Here is an 18,291-nt window from a genome sequence, read left to right on the forward strand (position 1 = left end):
AGAATGATGAAAAAAAAAACTAAAAAACAGCCCTACTTTTGCAGACTGGTCCTAGGTTGAGAGTTTTACATCTCTCGATCAACCACTGCAGTTCAATTCCCTGGACTTCCTAGGTCGTTAACTACCAGAAGAAGAGGAACTCGAACAATCTGCTCTTTTAACCAGTGTGTCCAGGGGAGAGCGCGAACGCAGTCCCCCACTACCATAAATTATGCAGTCGAGATTCCCACATTTGGGGAATTCGCAGGGGTCAGCACAACCGGAGTGCAATGGCCGAGCCTCGCCCTGGGTGAACCACCTTCCTGATCATGGTGTCTCCCCTGCCAGGTAAGTATGAATTCCCAGGCCTCCCGTCAGAGGCACCGTGTCCCTCTCCGCAATCCTCACCAACGGTCGGACAATCAAACACACACCTGATTCAACTCATCAGCTCATTCGTAAAAACTCCAAGAGATAAGAGAGAGACATCAAAAACCTGTTTTTGATGTCGGGCTCTTTTGCTGTCGGGCTCTTTTGCTGTTGTTGTTGTGGATGATGTTGTTTTCATGCTCCGGATCCATGAGCCAAAAATCAATTTCATACGCGGTCACCGGATAGTGGACGAATCAGATGTTAAACGAGATAAGAACAGAGTTGTTGTTTTTTTTTCCCTCTCACACCACCATTACCTGTATAGCATATGATCACCTACAACACCTTTAAAGCACCCATACACAGCAATATACGTTACTTCCATTAACACCTGCTGCCACACAAGACTAAAACATCTCTTTCATTGAACACAGTTTTTGGGGGTGCACCGTTCCCAGAAGTACTGCAATACCGGGTCGATGCGTGGAGTGGACGGAGCAAGCCACTCTTCCATCTCCCAGTTCCAAAAATCAATTTAATATATGGTGCCCGGGTAGGGCACGTATCAGATATTAAACTGATAAGAACAGATACTACACTTGATCTTAGCCAAAAGGCCGAGAAGCGATGACACAATGACGCAGAGGCGGGGGAGCCGTCAAAGGCCACGCCCACCTGGGCCGTGGCGAGAGGGTCTAAAGGTCGCCAGCAAACAAGCTCAGCTCACAGCAATACAAGCTCAGCTTGACTGTTGACACCGAAAATGGATCACAGCAGAGCGCACAACACGACACTTTGGAGTGCAACCTGGGATTTTGGACCAACAAACATTCTGCCCTAAAAGTGAGCGGGCAGACCAAAGCGTACGTCGTAGAGACTTGAAACTCTTGAGGGATGGTAGTACCCGCCCGGTCTACAACATCACCAAGGCTCGGCCCAATCGGCCCCAAGGTGGCGCTGCAGCGATCAGAAGTACGAAATGCCTCGTAACTCCTGAACCGTCCGTCGCAGACCCAAGTGTCTTACATCACCGGAATCCTTGGCTCGGGCCGAACAAGACGCAGGCCTCGGATTCGATGGTTGCGCTGGCGAGATTTTCGGGTATTTGGGATTTTGTGAAAAAGCTACTTTTGCACACTAGTCCTAGGTCTTTCGCCCGATCTGACCCAAACCGGTGCAGAAAGATTCCCTGGAGTCTGATTGCCGACAGCGATGGGGAAAAAAGTCGGAATTTCGATTCACGTTGGCGACGGGACGCCAAAACGTTGGGAGTGGGCGAGGCGGGCTTTACTTAAATGGCCATAACTCTCCAACGGAATGAGACAATTACACCCAAGTCGGTACACCTGTGCACGGGCTCAGCCTGTGCTCAGGTGAAAAGGGATGTGGCGACTGGCCACTTGGTGGCGCTGTAAACAGTAAAAACAACAACATGAATACGGCCATAGGCGACTGTATGTCAGGTGATTTTTCACACATGCACAAGGTATTCATACCACATGATAGAACTCCTCATTCGGAACAACTTTGCTTCTAGGACCACTGCTGCCAATAAAAGCGCTGGTTGAATAATGGAGATTATTTGAAGAATGATGAAAAAAAAAACTAAAAAACAGCCCTACTTTTGCAGACTGGTCCTAGGTTGAGAGTTTTACATCTCTCGATCAACCACTGCAGTTCAATTCCCTGGACTTCCTAGGTCGTTAACTACCAGAAGAAGAGGAACTCGAACAATCTGCTCTTTTAACCAGTGTGTCCAGGGGAGAGCGCGAACGCAGTCCCCCACTACCATAAATTATGCAGTCGAGATTCCCACATTTGGGGAATTCGCAGGGGTCAGCACAACCGGAGTGCAATGGCCGAGCTTCGCCCTGGGTGAACCACCTTCCTGATCATGGTGTCTCCCCTGCCAGGTAAGTATGAATTCCCAGGCCTCCCGTCAGAGGCACCGTGTCCCTCTCCGCAATCCTCACCAACGGTCGGACAATCAAACACACACCTGATTCAACTCATCAGCTCATTCGTAAAAACTCCAAGAGATAAGAGAGAGACATCAAAAACCTGTTTTTGATGTCGGGCTCTTTTGCTGTCGGGCTCTTTTGCTGTTGTTGTTGTGGATGATGTTGTTTTCATGCTCCGGATCCATGAGCCAAAAATCAATTTCATACGCGGTCACCGGATAGTGGACGAATCAGATGTTAAACGAGATAAGAACAGAGTTGTTGTTTTTTTTTCCCTCTCACACCACCATTACCTGTATAGCATATGATCACCTACAACACCTTTAAAGCACCCATACACAGCAATATACGTTACTTCCATTAACACCTGCTGCCACACAAGACTAAAACATCTCTTTCATTGAACACAGTTTTTGGGGGAGCACCGTTCCCAGAAGTACTGCAATACCGGGTCGATGCGTGGAGTGGACGGAGCAAGCCACTCTTCCATCTCCCAGTTCCAAAAATCAATTTAATATATGGTGCCCGGGTAGGGCACGTATCAGATATTAAACTGATAAGAACAGATACTACACTTGATCTTAGCCAAAAGGCCGAGAAGCGATGACACAATGACGCAGAGGCGGGGGAGCCGTCAAAGGCCACGCCCACCTGGGCCGTGGCGAGAGGGTCTAAAGGTCGCCAGCAAACAAGCTCAGCTCACAGCAATACAAGCTCAGCTTGACTGTTGACACCGAAAATGGATCACAGCAGAGCGCACAACACGACACTTTGGAGTGCAACCTGGGATTTTGGACCAACAAACATTCTGCCCTAAAAGTGAGCGGGCAGACCAAAGCGTACGTCGTAGAGACTTGAAACTCTTGAGGGATGGTAGTACCCGCCCGGTCTACAACATCACCAAGGCTCGGCCCAATCGGCCCCAAGGTGGCGCTGCAGCGATCAGAAGTACGAAATGCCTCGTAACTCCTGAACCGTCCGTCGCAGACCCAAGTGTCTTACATCACCGGAATCCTTGGCTCGGGCCGAACAAGACGCAGGCCTCGGATTCGATGGTTGCGCTGGCGAGATTTTCGGGTATTTGGGATTTTGTGAAAAAGCTACTTTTGCACACTAGTCCTAGGTCTTTCGCCCGATCTGACCCAAACCGGTGCAGAAAGATTCCCTGGAGTCTGATTGCCGACAGCGATGGGGAAAAAAGTCGGAATTTCGATTCACGTTGGCGACGGGACGCCAAAACGTTGGGAGTGGGCGAGGCGGGCTTTACTTAAATGGCCATAACTCTCCAACGGAATGAGACAATTACACCCAAGTCGGTACACCTGTGCACGGGCTCAGCCTGTGCTCAGGTGAAAAGGGATGTGGCGACTGGCCACTTGGTGGCGCTGTAAACAGTAAAAACAACAACATGAATACGGCCATAGGCGACTGTATGTCAGGTGATTTTTCACACATGCACAAGGTATTCATACCACATGATAGAACTCCTCATTCGGAACAACTTTGCTTCTAGGACCACTGCTGCCAATAAAAGCGCTGGTTGAATAATGGAGATTATTTGAAGAATGATGAAAAAAAAAACTAAAAAACAGCCCTACTTTTGCAGACTGGTCCTAGGTTGAGAGTTTTACATCTCTCGATCAACCACTGCAGTTCAATTCCCTGGACTTCCTAGGTCGTTAACTACCAGAAGAAGAGGAACTCGAACAATCTGCTCTTTTAACCAGTGTGTCCAGGGGAGAGCGCGAACGCAGTCCCCCACTACCATAAATTATGCAGTCGAGATTCCCACATTTGGGGAATTCGCAGGGGTCAGCACAACCGGAGTGCAATGGCCGAGCTTCGCCCTGGGTGAACCACCTTCCTGATCATGGTGTCTCCCCTGCCAGGTAAGTATGAATTCCCAGGCCTCCCGTCAGAGGCACCGTGTCCCTCTCCGCAATCCTCACCAACGGTCGGACAATCAAACACACACCTGATTCAACTCATCAGCTCATTCGTAAAAACTCCAAGAGATAAGAGAGAGACATCAAAAACCTGTTTTTGATGTCGGGCTCTTTTGCTGTCGGGCTCTTTTGCTGTTGTTGTTGTGGATGATGTTGTTTTCATGCTCCGGATCCATGAGCCAAAAATCAATTTCATACGCGGTCACCGGATAGTGGACGAATCAGATGTTAAACGAGATAAGAACAGAGTTGTTGTTTTTTTTTCCCTCTCACACCACCATTACCTGTATAGCATATGATCACCTACAACACCTTTAAAGCACCCATACACAGCAATATACGTTACTTCCATTAACACCTGCTGCCACACAAGACTAAAACATCTCTTTCATTGAACACAGTTTTTGGGGGAGCACCGTTCCCAGAAGTACTGCAATACCGGGTCGATGCGTGGAGTGGACGGAGCAAGCCACTCTTCCATCTCCCAGTTCCAAAAATCAATTTAATATATGGTGCCCGGGTAGGGCACGTATCAGATATTAAACTGATAAGAACAGATACTACACTTGATCTTAGCCAAAAGGCCGAGAAGCGATGACACAATGACGCAGAGGCGGGGGAGCCGTCAAAGGCCACGCCCACCTGGGCCGTGGCGAGAGGGTCTAAAGGTCGCCAGCAAACAAGCTCAGCTCACAGCAATACAAGCTCAGCTTGACTGTTGACACCGAAAATGGATCACAGCAGAGCGCACAACACGACACTTTGGAGTGCAACCTGGGATTTTGGACCAACAAACATTCTGCCCTAAAAGTGAGCGGGCAGACCAAAGCGTACGTCGTAGAGACTTGAAACTCTTGAGGGATGGTAGTACCCGCCCGGTCTACAACATCACCAAGGCTCGGCCCAATCGGCCCCAAGGTGGCGCTGCAGCGATCAGAAGTACGAAATGCCTCGTAACTCCTGAACCGTCCGTCGCAGACCCAAGTGTCTTACATCACCGGAATCCTTGGCTCGGGCCGAACAAGACGCAGGCCTCGGATTCGATGGTTGCGCTGGCGAGATTTTCGGGTATTTGGGATTTTGTGAAAAAGCTACTTTTGCACACTAGTCCTAGGTCTTTCGCCCGATCTGACCCAAACCGGTGCAGAAAGATTCCCTGGAGTCTGATTGCCGACAGCGATGGGGAAAAAAGTCGGAATTTCGATTCACGTTGGCGACGGGACGCCAAAACGTTGGGAGTGGGCGAGGCCGGCTTTACTTAAATGGCCATAACTCTCCAACGGAATGAGACAATTACACCCAAGTCGGTACACCTGTGCACGGGCTCAGCCTGTGCTCAGGTGAAAAGGGATGTGGCGACTGGCCACTTGGTGGCGCTGTAAACAGTAAAAACAACAACATGAATACGGCCATAGGCGACTGTATGTCAGGTGATTTTTCACACATGCACAAGGTATTCATACCACATGATAGAACTCCTCATTCGGAACAACTTTGCTTCTAGGACCACTGCTGCCAATAAAAGCGCTGGTTGAATAATGGAGATTATTTGAAGAATGATGAAAAAAAAAACTAAAAAACAGCCCTACTTTTGCAGACTGGTCCTAGGTTGAGAGTTTTACATCTCTCGATCAACCACTGCAGTTCAATTCCCTGGACTTCCTAGGTCGTTAACTACCAGAAGAAGAGGAACTCGAACAATCTGCTCTTTTAACCAGTGTGTCCAGGGGAGAGCGCGAACGCAGTCCCCCACTACCATAAATTATGCAGTCGAGATTCCCACATTTGGGGAATTCGCAGGGGTCAGCACAACCGGAGTGCAATGGCCGAGCCTCGCCCTGGGTGAACCACCTTCCTGATCATGGTGTCTCCCCTGCCAGGTAAGTATGAATTCCCAGGCCTCCCGTCAGAGGCACCGTGTCCCTCTCCGCAATCCTCACCAACGGTCGGACAATCAAACACACACCTGATTCAACTCATCAGCTCATTCGTAAAAACTCCAAGAGATAAGAGAGAGACATCAAAAACCTGTTTTTGATGTCGGGCTCTTTTGCTGTCGGGCTCTTTTGCTGTTGTTGTTGTGGATGATGTTGTTTTCATGCTCCGGATCCATGAGCCAAAAATCAATTTCATACGCGGTCACCGGATAGTGGACGAATCAGATGTTAAACGAGATAAGAACAGAGTTGTTGTTTTTTTTTCCCTCTCACACCACCATTACCTGTATAGCATATGATCACCTACAACACCTTTAAAGCACCCATACACAGCAATATACGTTACTTCCATTAACACCTGCTGCCACACAAGACTAAAACATCTCTTTCATTGAACACAGTTTTTGGGGGTGCACCGTTCCCAGAAGTACTGCAATACCGGGTCGATGCGTGGAGTGGACGGAGCAAGCCACTCTTCCATCTCCCAGTTCCAAAAATCAATTTAATATATGGTGCCCGGGTAGGGCACGTATCAGATATTAAACTGATAAGAACAGATACTACACTTGATCTTAGCCAAAAGGCCGAGAAGCGATGACACAATGACGCAGAGGCGGGGGAGCCGTCAAAGGCCACGCCCACCTGGGCCGTGGCGAGAGGGTCTAAAGGTCGCCAGCAAACAAGCTCAGCTCACAGCAATACAAGCTCAGCTTGACTGTTGACACCGAAAATGGATCACAGCAGAGCGCACAACACGACACTTTGGAGTGCAACCTGGGATTTTGGACCAACAAACATTCTGCCCTAAAAGTGAGCGGGCAGACCAAAGCGTACGTCGTAGAGACTTGAAACTCTTGAGGGATGGTAGTACCCGCCCGGTCTACAACATCACCAAGGCTCGGCCCAATCGGCCCCAAGGTGGCGCTGCAGCGATCAGAAGTACGAAATGCCTCGTAACTCCTGAACCGTCCGTCGCAGACCCAAGTGTCTTACATCACCGGAATCCTTGGCTCGGGCCGAACAAGACGCAGGCCTCGGATTCGATGGTTGCGCTGGCGAGATTTTCGGGTATTTGGGATTTTGTGAAAAAGCTACTTTTGCACACTAGTCCTAGGTCTTTCGCCCGATCTGACCCAAACCGGTGCAGAAAGATTCCCTGGAGTCTGATTGCCGACAGCGATGGGGAAAAAAGTCGGAATTTCGATTCACGTTGGCGACGGGACGCCAAAACGTTGGGAGTGGGCGAGGCCGGCTTTACTTAAATGGCCATAACTCTCCAACGGAATGAGACAATTACACCCAAGTCGGTACACCTGTGCACGGGCTCAGCCTGTGCTCAGGTGAAAAGGGATGTGGCGACTGGCCACTTGGTGGCGCTGTAAACAGTAAAAACAACAACATGAATACGGCCATAGGCGACTGTATGTCAGGTGATTTTTCACACATGCACAAGGTATTCATACCACATGATAGAACTCCTCATTCGGAACAACTTTGCTTCTAGGACCACTGCTGCCAATAAAAGCGCTGGTTGAATAATGGAGATTATTTGAAGAATGATGAAAAAAAAAACTAAAAAACAGCCCTACTTTTGCAGACTGGTCCTAGGTTGAGAGTTTTACATCTCTCGATCAACCACTGCAGTTCAATTCCCTGGACTTCCTAGGTCGTTAACTACCAGAAGAAGAGGAACTCGAACAATCTGCTCTTTTAACCAGTGTGTCCAGGGGAGAGCGCGAACGCAGTCCCCCACTACCATAAATTATGCAGTCGAGATTCCCACATTTGGGGAATTCGCAGGGGTCAGCACAACCGGAGTGCAATGGCCGAGCCTCGCCCTGGGTGAACCACCTTCCTGATCATGGTGTCTCCCCTGCCAGGTAAGTATGAATTCCCAGGCCTCCCGTCAGAGGCACCGTGTCCCTCTCCGCAATCCTCACCAACGGTCGGACAATCAAACACACACCTGATTCAACTCATCAGCTCATTCGTAAAAACTCCAAGAGATAAGAGAGAGACATCAAAAACCTGCAGAGTCGGGCTCTTTTGCTGTTGTTGTTGTGGATGATGTTGTTTTCATGCTCCGGATCCATGAGCCAAAAATCAATTTCATACGCGGTCACCGGATAGTGGACGAATCAGATGTTAAACGAGATAAGAACAGAGTTGTTGTTTTTTTTTCCCTCTCACACCACCATTACCTGTATAGCATATGATCACCTACAACACCTTTAAAGCACCCATACACAGCAATATACGTTACTTCCATTAACACCTGCTGCCACACAAGACTAAAACATCTCTTTCATTGAACACAGTTTTTGGGGGTGCACCGTTCCCAGAAGTACTGCAATACCGGGTCGATGCGTGGAGTGGACGGAGCAAGCCACTCTTCCATCTCCCAGTTCCAAAAATCAATTTAATATATGGTGCCCGGGTAGGGCACGTATCAGATATTAAACTGATAAGAACAGATACTACACTTGATCTTAGCCAAAAGGCCGAGAAGCGATGACACAATGACGCAGAGGCGGGGGAGCCGTCAAAGGCCACGCCCACCTGGGCCGTGGCGAGAGGGTCTAAAGGTCGCCAGCAAACAAGCTCAGCTCACAGCAATACAAGCTCAGCTTGACTGTTGACACCGAAAATGGATCACAGCAGAGCGCACAACACGACACTTTGGAGTGCAACCTGGGATTTTGGACCAACAAACATTCTGCCCTAAAAGTGAGCGGGCAGACCAAAGCGTACGTCGTAGAGACTTGAAACTCTTGAGGGATGGTAGTACCCGCCCGGTCTACAACATCACCAAGGCTCGGCCCAATCGGCCCCAAGGTGGCGCTGCAGCGATCAGAAGTACGAAATGCCTCGTAACTCCTGAACCGTCCGTCGCAGACCCAAGTGTCTTACATCACCGGAATCCTTGGCTCGGGCCGAACAAGACGCAGGCCTCGGATTCGATGGTTGCGCTGGCGAGATTTTCGGGTATTTGGGATTTTGTGAAAAAGCTACTTTTGCACACTAGTCCTAGGTCTTTCGCCCGATCTGACCCAAACCGGTGCAGAAAGATTCCCTGGAGTCTGATTGCCGACAGCGATGGGGAAAAAAGTCGGAATTTCGATTCACGTTGGCGACGGGACGCCAAAACGTTGGGAGTGGGCGAGGCCGGCTTTACTTAAATGGCCATAACTCTCCAACGGAATGAGACAATTACACCCAAGTCGGTACACCTGTGCACGGGCTCAGCCTGTGCTCAGGTGAAAAGGGATGTGGCGACTGGCCACTTGGTGGCGCTGTAAACAGTAAAAACAACAACATGAATACGGCCATAGGCGACTGTATGTCAGGTGATTTTTCACACATGCACAAGGTATTCATACCACATGATAGAACTCCTCATTCGGAACAACTTTGCTTCTAGGACCACTGCTGCCAATAAAAGCGCTGGTTGAATAATGGAGATTATTTGAAGAATGATGAAAAAAAAAACTAAAAAACAGCCCTACTTTTGCAGACTGGTCCTAGGTTGAGAGTTTTACATCTCTCGATCAACCACTGCAGTTCAATTCCCTGGACTTCCTAGGTCGTTAACTACCAGAAGAAGAGGAACTCGAACAATCTGCTCTTTTAACCAGTGTGTCCAGGGGAGAGCGCGAACGCAGTCCCCCACTACCATAAATTATGCAGTCGAGATTCCCACATTTGGGGAATTCGCAGGGGTCAGCACAACCGGAGTGCAATGGCCGAGCCTCGCCCTGGGTGAACCACCTTCCTGATCATGGTGTCTCCCCTGCCAGGTAAGTATGAATTCCCAGGCCTCCCGTCAGAGGCACCGTGTCCCTCTCCGCAATCCTCACCAACGGTCGGACAATCAAACACACACCTGATTCAACTCATCAGCTCATTCGTAAAAACTCCAAGAGATAAGAGAGAGACATCAAAAACCTGCAGAGTCGGGCTCTTTTGCTGTTGTTGTTGTGGATGATGTTGTTTTCATGCTCCGGATCCATGAGCCAAAAATCAATTTCATACGCGGTCACCGGATAGTGGACGAATCAGATGTTAAACGAGATAAGAACAGAGTTGTTGTTTTTTTTTCCCTCTCACACCACCATTACCTGTATAGCATATGATCACCTACAACACCTTTAAAGCACCCATACACAGCAATATACGTTACTTCCATTAACACCTGCTGCCACACAAGACTAAAACATCTCTTTCATTGAACACAGTTTTTGGGGGTGCACCGTTCCCAGAAGTACTGCAATACCGGGTCGATGCGTGGAGTGGACGGAGCAAGCCCCTCTTCCATCTCCCAGTTCCAAAAATCAATTTAATATATGGTGCCCGGGTAGGGCACGTATCAGATATTAAACTGATAAGAACAGATACTACACTTGATCTTAGCCAAAAGGCCGAGAAGCGATGACACAATGACGCAGAGGCGGGGGAGCCGTCAAAGGCCACGCCCACCTGGGCCGTGGCGAGAGGGTCTAAAGGTCGCCAGCAAACAAGCTCAGCTCACAGCAATACAAGCTCAGCTTGACTGTTGACACCGAAAATGGATCACAGCAGAGCGCACAACACGACACTTTGGAGTGCAACCTGGGATTTTGGACCAACAAACATTCTGCCCTAAAAGTGAGCGGGCAGACCAAAGCGTACGTCGTAGAGACTTGAAACTCTTGAGGGATGGTAGTACCCGCCCGGTCTACAACATCACCAAGGCTCGGCCCAATCGGCCCCAAGGTGGCGCTGCAGCGATCAGAAGTACGAAATGCCTCGTAACTCCTGAACCGTCCGTCGCAGACCCAAGTGTCTTACATCACCGGAATCCTTGGCTCGGGCCGAACAAGACGCAGGCCTCGGATTCGATGGTTGCGCTGGCGAGATTTTCGGGTATTTGGGATTTTGTGAAAAAGCTACTTTTGCACACTAATCCTAGGTCTTTCGCCCGATCTGACCCAAACCGGTGCAGAAAGATTCCCTGGAGTCTGATTGCCGACAGCGATGGGGAAAAAAGTCGGAATTTCGATTCACGTTGGCGACGGGACGCCAAAACGTTGGGAGTGGGCGAGGCGGGCTTTACTTAAATGGCCATAACTCTCCAACGGAATGAGACAATTACACCCAAGTCGGTACACCTGTGCACGGGCTCAGCCTGTGCTCAGGTGAAAAGGGATGTGGCGACTGGCCACTTGGTGGCGCTGTAAACAGTAAAAACAACAACATGAATACGGCCATAGGCGACTGTATGTCAGGTGATTTTTCACACATGCACAAGGTATTCATACCACATGATAGAACTCCTCATTCGGAACAACTTTGCTTCTAGGACCACTGCTGCCAATAAAAGCGCTGGTTGAATAATGGAGATTATTTGAAGAATGATGAAAAAAAAAACTAAAAAACAGCCCTACTTTTGCAGACTGGTCCTAGGTTGAGAGTTTTACATCTCTCGATCAACCACTGCAGTTCAATTCCCTGGACTTCCTAGGTCGTTAACTACCAGAAGAAGAGGAACTCGAACAATCTGCTCTTTTAACCAGTGTGTCCAGGGGAGAGCGCGAACGCAGTCCCCCACTACCATAAATTATGCAGTCGAGATTCCCACATTTGGGGAATTCGCAGGGGTCAGCACAACCGGAGTGCAATGGCCGAGCCTCGCCCTGGGTGAACCACCTTCCTGATCATGGTGTCTCCCCTGCCAGGTAAGTATGAATTCCCAGGCCTCCCGTCAGAGGCACCGTGTCCCTCTCCGCAATCCTCACCAACGGTCGGACAATCAAACACACACCTGATTCAACTCATCAGCTCATTCGTAAAAACTCCAAGAGATAAGAGAGAGACATCAAAAACCTGCAGAGTCGGGCTCTTTTGCTGTTGTTGTTGTGGATGATGTTGTTTTCATGCTCCGGATCCATGAGCCAAAAATCAATTTCATACGCGGTCACCGGATAGTGGACGAATCAGATGTTAAACGAGATAAGAACAGAGTTGTTGTTTTTTTTTCCCTCTCACACCACCATTACCTGTATAGCATATGATCACCTACAACACCTTTAAAGCACCCATACACAGCAATATACGTTACTTCCATTAACACCTGCTGCCACACAAGACTAAAACATCTCTTTCATTGAACACAGTTTTTGGGGGTGCACCGTTCCCAGAAGTACTGCAATACCGGGTCGATGCGTGGAGTGGACGGAGCAAGCCCCTCTTCCATCTCCCAGTTCCAAAAATCAATTTAATATATGGTGCCCGGGTAGGGCACGTATCAGATATTAAACTGATAAGAACAGATACTACACTTGATCTTAGCCAAAAGGCCGAGAAGCGATGACACAATGACGCAGAGGCGGGGGAGCCGTCAAAGGCCACGCCCACCTGGGCCGTGGCGAGAGGGTCTAAAGGTCGCCAGCAAACAAGCTCAGCTCACAGCAATACAAGCTCAGCTTGACTGTTGACACCGAAAATGGATCACAGCAGAGCGCACAACACGACACTTTGGAGTGCAACCTGGGATTTTGGACCAACAAACATTCTGCCCTAAAAGTGAGCGGGCAGACCAAAGCGTACGTCGTAGAGACTTGAAACTCTTGAGGGATGGTAGTACCCGCCCGGTCTACAACATCACCAAGGCTCGGCCCAATCGGCCCCAAGGTGGCGCTGCAGCGATCAGAAGTACGAAATGCCTCGTAACTCCTGAACCGTCCGTCGCAGACCCAAGTGTCTTACATCACCGGAATCCTTGGCTCGGGCCGAACAAGACGCAGGCCTCGGATTCGATGGTTGCGCTGGCGAGATTTTCGGGTATTTGGGATTTTGTGAAAAAGCTACTTTTGCACACTAATCCTAGGTCTTTCGCCCGATCTGACCCAAACCGGTGCAGAAAGATTCCCTGGAGTCTGATTGCCGACAGCGATGGGGAAAAAAGTCGGAATTTCGATTCACGTTGGCGACGGGACGCCAAAACGTTGGGAGTGGGCGAGGCGGGCTTTACTTAAATGGCCATAACTCTCCAACGGAATGAGACAATTACACCCAAGTCGGTACACCTGTGCACGGGCTCAGCCTGTGCTCAGGTGAAAAGGGATGTGGCGACTGGCCACTTGGTGGCGCTGTAAACAGTAAAAACAACAACATGAATACGGCCATAGGCGACTGTATGTCAGGTGATTTTTCACACATGCACAAGGTATTCATACCACATGATAGAACTCCTCATTCGGAACAACTTTGCTTCTAGGACCACTGCTGCCAATAAAAGCGCTGGTTGAATAATGGAGATTATTTGAAGAATGATGAAAAAAAAAACTAAAAAACAGCCCTACTTTTGCAGACTGGTCCTAGGTTGAGAGTTTTACATCTCTCGATCAACCACTGCAGTTCAATTCCCTGGACTTCCTAGGTCGTTAACTACCAGAAGAAGAGGAACTCGAACAATCTGCTCTTTTAACCAGTGTGTCCAGGGGAGAGCGCGAACGCAGTCCCCCACTACCATAAATTATGCAGTCGAGATTCCCACATTTGGGGAATTCGCAGGGGTCAGCACAACCGGAGTGCAATGGCCGAGCCTCGCCCTGGGTGAACCACCTTCCTGATCATGGTGTCTCCCCTGCCAGGTAAGTATGAATTCCCAGGCCTCCCGTCAGAGGCACCGTGTCCCTCTCCGCAATCCTCACCAACGGTCGGACAATCAAACACACACCTGATTCAACTCATCAGCTCATTCGTAAAAACTCCAAGAGATAAGAGAGAGACATCAAAAACCTGCAGAGTCGGGCTCTTTTGCTGTTGTTGTTGTGGATGATGTTGTTTTCATGCTCCGGATCCATGAGCCAAAAATCAATTTCATACGCGGCCACCGGATAGTGGACGAATCAGATGTTAAACGAGATAAGAACAGAGTTGTTGTTTTTTTTTCCCTCTCACACCACCATTACCTGTATAGCATATGATCACCTACAACACCTTTAAAGCACCCATACACAGCAATATACGTTACTTCCATTAACACCTGCTGCCACACAAGACTAAAACATCTCTTTCATTGAACACAGTTTTTGGGGGTGCACCGTTCCCAGAAGTACTGCAATACCGGGTCGATGCGTGGAGTGGACGGAGCAAGCCCCTCTTCCATCTCCCAGTTCCAAAAATCAATTTAATATATGGTGCCCGGGTAGGGCACGTATCAGATATTAAACTGATAAGAACAGATACTACACTTGATCTTAGCCAAAAGGCCGAGAAGCGATGACACAATGACGCAGAGGCGGGGGAGCCGTCAAAGGCCACGCCCACCTGGGCCGTGGCGAGAGGGTCTAAAGGTCGCCAGCAAACAAGCTCAGCTCACAGCAATACAAGCTCAGCTTGACTGTTGACACCGAAAATGGATCACAGCAGAGCGCACAACACGACACTTTGGAGTGCAACCTGGGATTTTGGACCAACAAACATTCTGCCCTAAAAGTGAGCGGGCAGACCAAAGCGTACGTCGTAGAGACTTGAAACTCTTGAGGGATGGTAGTACCCGCCCGGTCTACAACATCACCAAGGCTCGGCCCAATCGGCCCCAAGGTGGCGCTGCAGCGATCAGAAGTACGAAATGCCTCGTAACTCCTGAACCGTCCGTCGCAGACCCAAGTGTCTTACATCACCGGAATCCTTGGCTCGGGCCGAACAAGACGCAGGCCTCGGATTCGATGGTTGCGCTGGCGAGATTTTCGGGTATTTGGGATTTTGTGAAAAAGCTACTTTTGCACACTAGTCCTAGGTCTTTCGCCCGATCTGACCCAAACCGGTGCAGAAAGATTCCCTGGAGTCTGATTGCCGACAGCGATGGGGAAAAAAGTCGGAATTTCGATTCACGTTGGCGACGGGACGCCAAAACGTTGGGAGTGGGCGAGGCGGGCTTTACTTAAATGGCCATAACTCTCCAACGGAATGAGACAATTACACCCAAGTCGGTACACCTGTGCACGGGCTCAGCCTGTGCTCTGGTGAAAAGGGATGTGGCGACTGGCCACTTGGTGGCGCTGTAAACCTTAAAAACAACAACATGAATACGGCCATAGGCGACTGTATGTCAGGTGATTTTTCACACATGCACAAGGTATTCATACCACATGATAGAACTCCTCATTCGGAACAACTTTGCTTCTAGGACCACTGCTGCCAATAAAAGCGCTGGTTGAATAATGGAGATTATTTGAAGAATGATGAAAAAAAAAACTAAAAAACAGCCCTACTTTTGCAGACTGGTCCTAGGTTGAGAGTTTTACATCTCTCGATCAACCACTGCAGTTCAATTCCCTGGACTTCCTAGGTCGTTAACTACCAGAAGAAGAGGAACTCGAACAATCTGCTCTTTTAACCAGTGTGTCCAGGGGAGAGCGCGAACGCAGTCCCCCACTACCATAAATTATGCAGTCGAGATTCCCACATTTGGGGAATTCGCAGGGGTCAGCACAACCGGAGTGCAATGGCCGAGCCTCGCCCTGGGTGAACCACCTTCCTGATCATGGTGTCTCCCCTGCCAGGTAAGTATGAATTCCCAGGCCTCCCGTCAGAGGCACCGTGTCCCTCTCCGCAATCCTCACCAACGGTCGGACAATCAAACACACACCTGATTCAACTCATCAGCTCATTCGTAAAAACTCCAAGAGATAAGAGAGAGACATCAAAAACCTGCAGAGTCGGGCTCTTTTGCTGTTGTTGTTGTGGATGATGTTGTTTTCATGCTCCGGATCCATGAGCCAAAAATCAATTTCATACGCGGTCACCGGATAGTGGACGAATCAGATGTTAAACGAGATAAGAACAGAGTTGTTGTTTTTTTTTCCCTCTCACACCACCATTACCTGTATAGCATATGATCACCTACAACACCTTTAAAGCACCCATACACGTTACTTCCATTAACACCTGCTGCCACACAAGACTAAAACATCTCTTTCATTGAACACAGTTTTTGGGGGTGCACCGTTCCCAGAAGTACTGCAATACCGGGTCGATGCGTGGAGTGGACGGAGCAAGCCCCTCTTCCATCTCCCAGTTCCAAAAATCAATTTAATATATGGTGCCCGGGTAGGGCACGTATCAGATATTAAACTGATAAGAACAGATACTACACTTGATCTTAGCCAAAAGGCCGAGAAGCGATGACACAATGACGCAGAGGCGGGGGAGCCGTCAAAGGCCACGCCCACCTGGGCCGTGGCGAGAGGGTCTAAAGGTCGCCAGCAAACAAGCTCAGCTCACAGCAATACAAGCTCAGCTTGACTGTTGACACCGAAAATGGATCACAGCAGAGCGCACAACACGACACTTTGGAGTGCAACCTGGGATTTTGGACCAACAAACATTCTGCCCTAAAAGTGAGCGGGCAGACCAAAGCGTACGTCGTAGAGACTTGAAACTCTTGAGGGATGGTAGTACCCGCCCGGTCTACAACATCACCAAGGCTCGGCCCAATCGGCCCCAAGGTGGCGCTGCAGCGATCAGAAGTACGAAATGCCTCGTAACTCCTGAACCGTCCGTCGCAGACCCAAGTGTCTTACATCACCGGAATCCTTGGCTCGGGCCGAACAAGACGCAGGCCTCGGATTCGATGGTTGCGCTGGCGAGATTTTCGGGTATTTGGGATTTTGTGAAAAAGCTACTTTTGCACACTAGTCCTAGGTCTTTCGCCCGATCTGACCCAAACCGGTGCAGAAAGATTCCCTGGAGTCTGATTGCCGACAGCGATGGGGAAAAAAGTCGGAATTTCGATTCACGTTGGCGACGGGACGCCAAAACGTTGGGAGTGGGCGAGGCGGGCTTTACTTAAATGGCCATAACTCTCCAACGGAATGAGACAATTACACCCAAGTCGGTACACCTGTGCACGGGCTCAGCCTGTGCTCAGGTGAAAAGGGATGTGGCGACTGGCCACTTGGTGGCGCTGTAAACAGTAAAAACAACAACATGAATACGGCCATAGGCGACTGTATGTCAGGTGATTTTTCACACATGCACAAGGTATTCATACCACATGATAGAACTCCTCATTCGGAACAACTTTGCTTCTAGGACCACTGCTGCCAATAAAAGCGCTGGTTGAATAATGGAGATTATTTGAAGAATGATGAAAAAAAAAACTAAAAAACAGCCCTACTTTTGCAGACTGGTCCTAGGTTGAGAGTTTTACATCTCTCGATCAACCACTGCAGTTCAATTCCCTGGACTTCCTAGGTCGTTAACTACCAGAAGAAGAGGAACTCGAACAATCTGCTCTTTTAACCAGTGTGTCCAGGGGAGAGCGCGAACGCAGTCCCCCACTACCATAAATTATGCAGTCGAGATTCCCACATTTGGGGAATTCGCAGGGGTCAGCACAACCGGAGTGCAATGGCCGAGCCTCGCCCTGGGTGAACCACCTTCCTGATCATGGTGTCTCCCCTGCCAGGTAAGTATGAATTCCCAGGCCTCCCGTCAGAGGCACCGTGTCCCTCTCCGCAATCCTCACCAACGGTCGGACAATCAAACACACACCTGATTCAACTCATCAGCTCATTCGTAAAAACTCCAAGAGATAAGAGAGAGACATCAAAAACCTGCAGAGTCGGGCTCTTTTGCTGTTGTTGTTGTGGATGATGTTGTTTTCATGCTCCGGATCCATGAGCCAAAAATCAATTTCATACGCGGTCACCGGATAGTGGACGAATCAGATGTTAAACGAGATAAGAACAGAGTTGTTGTTTTTTTTTCCCTCTCACACCACCATTACCTGTATAGCATATGATCACCTACAACACCTTTAAAGCACCCATACACGTTACTTCCATTAACACCTGCTGCCACACAAGACTAAAACATCTCTTTCATTGAACACAGTTTTTGGGGGTGCACCGTTCCCAGAAGTACTGCAATACCGGGTCGATGCGTGGAGTGGACGGAGCAAGCCCCTCTTCCATCTCCCAGTTCCAAAAATCAATTTAATATATGGTGCCCGGGTAGGGCACGTATCAGATATTAAACTGATAAGAACAGATACTACACTTGATCTTAGCCAAAAGGCCGAGAAGCGATGACACAATGACGCAGAGG

General features: G+C 49.2%; 20 non-coding genes across 20 annotated transcripts; all 20 read right to left on the reverse strand.

Annotated features, from left to right (window-relative positions):
- Window positions 1–171: 171 nt before the first annotated feature.
- Window positions 172–335, reverse strand: LOC143726809 (U1 spliceosomal RNA). Its single transcript, XR_013199038.1, has one exon. It is a non-coding gene; the product is annotated as a U1 spliceosomal RNA (small nuclear RNA).
- Window positions 336–789: 454 nt separating this feature from the next.
- Window positions 790–980, reverse strand: LOC143727218 (U2 spliceosomal RNA). The gene has a single exon (XR_013199423.1). It is a non-coding gene; the product is annotated as a U2 spliceosomal RNA (small nuclear RNA).
- Window positions 981–2,108: 1,128 nt separating this feature from the next.
- Window positions 2,109–2,272, reverse strand: LOC143726863 (U1 spliceosomal RNA). The gene has a single exon (XR_013199089.1). It is a non-coding gene; the product is annotated as a U1 spliceosomal RNA (small nuclear RNA).
- Window positions 2,273–2,726: 454 nt separating this feature from the next.
- On the reverse strand, window positions 2,727–2,917 carry LOC143727235 (U2 spliceosomal RNA). Its single transcript, XR_013199440.1, has one exon. It is a non-coding gene; the product is annotated as a U2 spliceosomal RNA (small nuclear RNA).
- Window positions 2,918–4,045: 1,128 nt separating this feature from the next.
- LOC143726865 (U1 spliceosomal RNA) lies at window positions 4,046–4,209 on the reverse strand. Its single transcript, XR_013199091.1, has one exon. It is a non-coding gene; the product is annotated as a U1 spliceosomal RNA (small nuclear RNA).
- Window positions 4,210–4,663: 454 nt separating this feature from the next.
- Window positions 4,664–4,854, reverse strand: LOC143727236 (U2 spliceosomal RNA). Its single transcript, XR_013199441.1, has one exon. It is a non-coding gene; the product is annotated as a U2 spliceosomal RNA (small nuclear RNA).
- Window positions 4,855–5,982: 1,128 nt separating this feature from the next.
- On the reverse strand, window positions 5,983–6,146 carry LOC143726810 (U1 spliceosomal RNA). Its single transcript, XR_013199039.1, has one exon. It is a non-coding gene; the product is annotated as a U1 spliceosomal RNA (small nuclear RNA).
- A 454-nt stretch (window positions 6,147–6,600) lies between these two features.
- On the reverse strand, window positions 6,601–6,791 carry LOC143727219 (U2 spliceosomal RNA). Its single transcript, XR_013199424.1, has one exon. It is a non-coding gene; the product is annotated as a U2 spliceosomal RNA (small nuclear RNA).
- Window positions 6,792–7,919: 1,128 nt separating this feature from the next.
- LOC143726812 (U1 spliceosomal RNA) lies at window positions 7,920–8,083 on the reverse strand. The gene has a single exon (XR_013199041.1). It is a non-coding gene; the product is annotated as a U1 spliceosomal RNA (small nuclear RNA).
- Window positions 8,084–8,517: 434 nt separating this feature from the next.
- On the reverse strand, window positions 8,518–8,708 carry LOC143727220 (U2 spliceosomal RNA). The gene has a single exon (XR_013199425.1). It is a non-coding gene; the product is annotated as a U2 spliceosomal RNA (small nuclear RNA).
- Window positions 8,709–9,836: 1,128 nt separating this feature from the next.
- On the reverse strand, window positions 9,837–10,000 carry LOC143726813 (U1 spliceosomal RNA). The gene has a single exon (XR_013199042.1). It is a non-coding gene; the product is annotated as a U1 spliceosomal RNA (small nuclear RNA).
- Window positions 10,001–10,434: 434 nt separating this feature from the next.
- On the reverse strand, window positions 10,435–10,625 carry LOC143727146 (U2 spliceosomal RNA). The gene has a single exon (XR_013199354.1). It is a non-coding gene; the product is annotated as a U2 spliceosomal RNA (small nuclear RNA).
- Window positions 10,626–11,753: 1,128 nt separating this feature from the next.
- On the reverse strand, window positions 11,754–11,917 carry LOC143726814 (U1 spliceosomal RNA). The gene has a single exon (XR_013199043.1). It is a non-coding gene; the product is annotated as a U1 spliceosomal RNA (small nuclear RNA).
- A 434-nt stretch (window positions 11,918–12,351) lies between these two features.
- On the reverse strand, window positions 12,352–12,542 carry LOC143727147 (U2 spliceosomal RNA). The gene has a single exon (XR_013199355.1). It is a non-coding gene; the product is annotated as a U2 spliceosomal RNA (small nuclear RNA).
- Window positions 12,543–13,670: 1,128 nt separating this feature from the next.
- On the reverse strand, window positions 13,671–13,834 carry LOC143726815 (U1 spliceosomal RNA). The gene has a single exon (XR_013199044.1). It is a non-coding gene; the product is annotated as a U1 spliceosomal RNA (small nuclear RNA).
- A 434-nt stretch (window positions 13,835–14,268) lies between these two features.
- LOC143727148 (U2 spliceosomal RNA) lies at window positions 14,269–14,459 on the reverse strand. The gene has a single exon (XR_013199356.1). It is a non-coding gene; the product is annotated as a U2 spliceosomal RNA (small nuclear RNA).
- Window positions 14,460–15,587: 1,128 nt separating this feature from the next.
- LOC143726816 (U1 spliceosomal RNA) lies at window positions 15,588–15,751 on the reverse strand. The gene has a single exon (XR_013199045.1). It is a non-coding gene; the product is annotated as a U1 spliceosomal RNA (small nuclear RNA).
- A 424-nt stretch (window positions 15,752–16,175) lies between these two features.
- LOC143727149 (U2 spliceosomal RNA) lies at window positions 16,176–16,366 on the reverse strand. Its single transcript, XR_013199357.1, has one exon. It is a non-coding gene; the product is annotated as a U2 spliceosomal RNA (small nuclear RNA).
- A 1,128-nt stretch (window positions 16,367–17,494) lies between these two features.
- LOC143726819 (U1 spliceosomal RNA) lies at window positions 17,495–17,658 on the reverse strand. The gene has a single exon (XR_013199047.1). It is a non-coding gene; the product is annotated as a U1 spliceosomal RNA (small nuclear RNA).
- Window positions 17,659–18,082: 424 nt separating this feature from the next.
- LOC143727150 (U2 spliceosomal RNA) lies at window positions 18,083–18,273 on the reverse strand. Its single transcript, XR_013199358.1, has one exon. It is a non-coding gene; the product is annotated as a U2 spliceosomal RNA (small nuclear RNA).
- Between the last annotated feature and the right edge of the window lie 18 nt (window positions 18,274–18,291).

The sequence above is a fragment of the Siphateles boraxobius genome, unplaced genomic scaffold (assembly GCF_051911475.1).
Source record: "Siphateles boraxobius isolate OS27281-9 unplaced genomic scaffold, OSU_SipBor_1 77, whole genome shotgun sequence".
Taxonomy (NCBI): domain Eukaryota; kingdom Metazoa; phylum Chordata; class Actinopteri; order Cypriniformes; family Leuciscidae; genus Siphateles; species Siphateles boraxobius.